Raw genomic sequence first — 6,000 nt, 5'->3', positions numbered from 1 at the left:
ACTTTTTGAAAATATGTTAACGAGACAAAGATTATTTTGCAGCTCACAACATTTTCTCACAATGCACCATAATTCACAGTATGCTGCTGTAAGTACTGTATAGAATTACAGTAGCTAACTGTGAAAGGTTTTGCTGTACATTTACAGTGTAGGCCTCAAATAACACGCTATGGACCAAGTTTGTGTGTGTGTGTGTGTGTGTGTGTGTGTGTGTGTGTGTGTGTGTGTGTGTGTGTGTGTGTGTGTGTGTGTGTGTGTGTGTGTGTGTGTGTGTGTGTGTGTGTGTGTGTGTTTTCCTGCTACAGACACACAGACAGACTTACACATGATATAAAGCATGTGCTTTCACAGTCAGATCGACTTTGAGAAATTCAATTACACTCAGCATTGGACAGCTAGTGGTTGTGGATGGAATGGGTTTTGGAGTGAGGGCCATCCATTGCTCTCAGTGGGGATGATGTGTCACATTACCATGAATAGTGAATGGAATCTGATACAGTGGGCTCTGAGTCTCTGGCAGTGTGATTTGTATTTTTGTCCTCCTCTCTTTCCTCCCTCGCTCCTTTATCTTTCATTTTGACTGACCTTCCATTGCTTGCACACTCATTTTGGAGTCCTTAACCTAAACACATTTTCTGTCTCCTCTCCTCTCCTCTCCTTTCCTCTCCTCTCCTCTCCTCTCCTCTCCTCTCCTCTCCTCTTCTCTTCTCTTCTCTTCTCCTCTTCTATCTTCTCCTCTCTTCTTGTCTCTCCTCTCCTCTCCTCTCTTCTCTTCTCTTCTCTTCTCTTCTCTTCTCTTCTCTTCTCTTCTCTTCTCTTCTCTTCTCTTCTCTTCTCTTCTCTTCTCTTCTCTTCTCTTCTCTTCTCTTCTCTTCTCTTCTCTTCTCTTCTCTTCTCTTCTCTTCTCTTCTCTTCTCTTCTCTTCTCTTCTCTTCTCCTCTCCTCTCCTCTCCTCTCCTCTCCTCTCTTCTTGCCTCTCCTCTCCTCTCTTCTCTTCTCCTCTCTTCTTGCCTCTCCTCTCCTCTCCTCTCCTCTCCTCTCCTCTCCTCTCCTCTCCTCTCCTCTCCTCTCCTCTCCTCTCTTCTCTTCTCCTCGCCTCTCCTCTCTTCGCCTCTCCTCCCTCAGCTCCTCTACCTTGGGTATCTAATCAATTTCTGGAACAGGGAGGACGGCACTGAGCTCTCAAAAAGAGTCTAACTAATTCATAGCTGGGGAATAAATGGATGTTTCTCAGCTTTCTCTGCTTCATATATTAAGACTCCGTATGAGCATGTGATACACAACACAAGTACAAACAGAGAAAGACAGAATGATCGCTTCACATCTAGATGTGTTTTTCTTTACGTTTCTGACAGCTACTCCTTCAATTGAGAAGCCTCACATCTCTTCTGGACAGGGGATGGGGGTCCTAGAAGTGACATTGATTCAATCCATATCGCATAAGTATCTCAGAAGACCTGCGTTATAGCTCGATTTAAATGTAAAGACGCTGTTCCCGCGTTCGCGGAGACGACATTCACGTTAAGCTCTGCATATGTCGGCTCAATCGGAAATTGCCTTTACATTTGAACACGGATTGTCCGCGATAGCGGATTGAATCCAGCCCTAAATTACCCAGTGATGAATAAATGGGTTAATGAATAAATTGTTCTTACGGGATAGAAATGTTCATTCTACTCAGTATAATTATGTTACGCATGTAACTGCTGCATCTGTGTATCACACAATACACACAAACAAACACACACACACACACACACTGATCAACAACAACGTCATGTGTCCCCCTTAGTTACGGCGTCGTTACGTGTGTGTGTGTGTGTGTGTGTGTGTGTGTGTGTGTGTGTGTGTGTGTGTGTGTGTGTGTGTGTGTGTGTGTGTGTGTGTTAGTGCGGTCACGTGTGTGTGTGTGTGTGTCTGCTGCCTAGTAGGGAAGGAAGCCTCAGTCAAAGAGTACACACACACATGACCGCACTAACACACACACACACACACACACACACACATACACACACACACACACACACACACACACACACACACACACACACACACACACACACACACACACACACACAGAAAGGGAATTTCCTACTGTGTGGATATTAATGTAATACAATTAGTAGTAATGATGACCTCACTGCACTACTAAGTGTACTGGCCATGCTGGCTTTATGTATTTATTATTTTAAGGGGTAGATCAGCTTTAATATTGCAGATAGGTTGTGGCTTCTATCAATGTAATTGTCTGCATCATTTCCAATCCGCCATATATGTTTTTGTAAATGTATACAGTGCATTCGGAAACTATTCAGACCCCTTTTCACATTTTGTTACGTTACAGCCTTATTCTGAAATGTATTAAATAAAATGAATACCTCATCAATCTACCCACAACACCCCGTAATGACAAAGCAAAAAGAGGTGTTTAGAAATGTTTGCAATTTTATTACAAATAAAAACAGAAATACTTTATAACACAGAAGTATTCAGACCCTTTGCTTTGAGACTCGAAATTGAGCTCAGGTACATCCTGTTTCCATGAATCATCCCTGAGATTTTGATTGGAGTCCATCTGTGGTAAATTCAATTGATTGAACATGGTGTGGAAAGGCACACACCTGTCTATATAAGGTGCCACAGTTTAAGGTGCATGTCAGAGCAAAAACCAAGCCATGAGGTTGAAGGAATTGTCCTTAGAGCTCCGAGACTGGATTGTGTCGATGCACAGATCTGGCGAAGAGTACTGAAAAATATCTGCAGTGTTGAAGATCGCCAAGAACACAGTGGCCTCCATCATTCTTAAATGGAAGAAGTTTGGAACCACCAAGACTCTTCCTGGAGCTGGCCTCCCCGGCCAAACTGAGCAATCGGGGGAGAAGGGCCTTGGTCAGGGAGGTGACCAAGAACACGATGGTCACTCTGACAGAGCTCCAGAGTTCCTCTGTGGAGATGTTAGAACCTTCCAGAAGGACAACTATCTCTGCAGCATTCCACCAATCAGGCCTTATGGTAGAGTGGCCAGACAAAAGCCACTCCTCAGTAAAAGGCACATGACAGCCCGCTTGGAGTTTTCCAAAAACATCTAAAGGACTCTCAGAACATGAGAAACAAGATTCTCTGGTCTGATGAAACCAAGATTGAACTATTTGGCCTGAACGCCAGGTGTCACGCCTGGAGAAAACCTGGTTTTGAAGCATGGTGGTGGCAGCATCATGCTGTGGGGATGTTTTTCAGAGGCAGGGACTGGGAAACTATTCAGGATCGAGGGAAAGATAAACTGAGCGAATCATTTATGAAAAACTTCTCCAGAGCACTCAGGACCTTAGACTGGGGTGAAGGTTCACCTTCCAACAGGACAACGACCATAAGCACACAGCCAACACAATGCGGGAGTGGCTTTGGGACAAGTCTCTGAATGTCCTTGAGTAGCCCAGCCAGAGCCCGGACTTGAACCCAATCGAACATCTCTGGAGAGACCTGAAAATTGCTCTCCAACCTGACAGAGCTTGAGAGGATCTGCAGAGAAGAATGGGAGAAACTCCACAAATACAGGTCTGCCAAGCTTGTAGCGTCATACCCAAGAAAAATCAAGGCTGCAATCGCTGTCAAAGGTGATTCAACAAAGTACTGAGTAAGGGGTCTGAATATTTATGTCAATTTGACATTTCAGTTTTTTATTTTTAACACATTTTCACATTTTTCCAAAAACCTGTTTTTGCTTTGTCATTATGGGGTACTGTGTGTAGATTGATGAGGGAAATAACTATTTAATCAATTTTAGAATAAGGCTGTAATGTAACAAAATGTGGAAAATGTGAAGGGGTCTGAATACTTTCCGTATTCTATATATATATATAGATCAAATGTAATTTTGAGTATTTTACTTTGCAAGGCATAATTTACATTAATTAAATTTAAACAGTCATGGTCCCCTGCAGGTTTTGTTTAGTTCCAGGTTTGTTCAAAGGACATCCCCAAGGACGTTTTTAGGACGTTCTTAGAACGTTGTGTCATGATACCCTAGAGGTTTTTGTCTAGTTGTGGTGAAAATATGGTACATCTACAAAAAGTTCCTGTATTTTTACAGATAAAGATTTGTTAAAGGACAGTAGGCTGCTGACTTGTGACTCAACCGCACTTGGGATTGGAACTTACACTCTCGTGGTTGTTGTTAGCTACCGGAAGTTCCTGCTGCACCACCAGGTCTGTGGACATAATGGAGATTGGCAAGAATACATTTCTGAAAAAAAGTTGCCGTAAATATATACAACAACTTGAAGGCGTTATTTCGATACAATGACAGTATGCTGCTGTATTCTGATTTGAATTACTGTAAAATCTTATACTGTGACCACAATTGGGACTCAGCCTTAAATGGAATTTGAACTCATAATCGATTGGTCACTAGCAACTTGAAACTTCCTGCTACAGTGCAGCTACATCACCAGATCTGTGAGCTTGAAAGAGGTACGACCACAGACTTATTGGCAAGAGTCCATGTCCGCACTATGCTAAAAGATTCCCAGAATCAAATAAATAATTATCCAATTATTACCACCAACATAACATCAGCGTTAAACTAGCAGTGCTCAAGGACACTTGACGTAGAGTATACATCAATTCTTTGGAGATTTGAACTTGCTTAATACTGTTTTGAAGTGCATCGATGTTTCTGTAGTGCCACCATGTTCATACTTACTACTTGGAACACATATTAACACACTCGCAAACATGAAGGTTATGGTTAGGGTACACTACAGTGTTGTTGCCTGGGGTACATAAAGGTCAAAGGTAAACTTCACAGGTACACAAACTAACTCAAATGGTGTAGTTCGGTACCTTGTAGTGGTGATGTGAAACCGAGGCTTTCTGAACAAATTGTCCCAAAAAACGATGAATTACTCAGAGCTTCATTATCAGTTCACAATGCACATTAGTGACATCTGCTGGTAAGCAATAAATAGCAGCGTGTGATTATCAGATAGATGTTGAGGTTTCTTCACTACTGTATTTGTCAGAACTCCGTGGCACAGCGATAAGTCGTTGGCTTTAGTAGCCTATAATCAGTTGGAATAGCAGGTTCGCATCTTACATCATGCTTCCCTTTGTTGATTTCGATATTACTATAATATATTTCTGGCATTATTTAGGATGCTTAAGACATAAGTTTATACTATACTAAATAAAACACATGATTTGAACAACAGTGCAGAAAGTGTAGATTCACATAATAAAATGTTGTTTATTTTACCTTCATTTAACTAGGCAAGTCAGTTAAGAACTAATTCTTATTTTCAATGACGGCTTAGGAACAGTGGGTTAACTGCCTTGTTCAGGGGCAGAACGACAGATTTTTACTTTGTCAGCTCGGGGATTCGATCTAGCGACCTTTAGGTTACTTGGCCAATGTTAAATGGTGTGCCTTCAACGGGATATGACTACATACCCTCACATCCCTGAATGATCCATAGTTCCCTACTCTACCTGCTGGGATACCGGTCATGTGAAACTGTCTGTACAAAATCCTAACTATATTTCTACGTTCAGTGTCAAGTAGAGGTTGGTGTTTTGAAAGCAGCTTGGAATCAAAGAAAGCACCGGAACCCACAACTAAATCAGTGGGATCTCACATTTTCCATCAAACGGTTTGAAGAAGCACGTGATCAAACAAAGCTTTGATGACGTATTTCTGATAAAGTGATACACGCATCGTCACACTGCTTCAACGTTAGCTGCTTAGTGATTTCGACGCATGCCTCGGAGTGACGGTATCATTCTAGATATCATTCTAGGTATAATTGTAGATCACCTGCACTCCACACACAGAGACACATACAAAGCTCTCCCTTCTCCCTCCATTTGGTAAACCTGACCACAATTCTATCCTCCTGATTCCTGCTTACAAGCAGAAATTAAAGCAGGAAGCACCAGTGACTCGGTCTATAAAAAAGTGGTCAGATGAAGCAGATGCTAAACTACAGGACTGTTTTGCTAGCA

This window comes from Salvelinus namaycush, chromosome 4 (assembly GCF_016432855.1).
Source record: "Salvelinus namaycush isolate Seneca chromosome 4, SaNama_1.0, whole genome shotgun sequence".
In the NCBI taxonomy this organism is placed as follows: domain Eukaryota; kingdom Metazoa; phylum Chordata; class Actinopteri; order Salmoniformes; family Salmonidae; genus Salvelinus; species Salvelinus namaycush.
Note: the sequence above shows the minus strand (reverse complement) of the source record.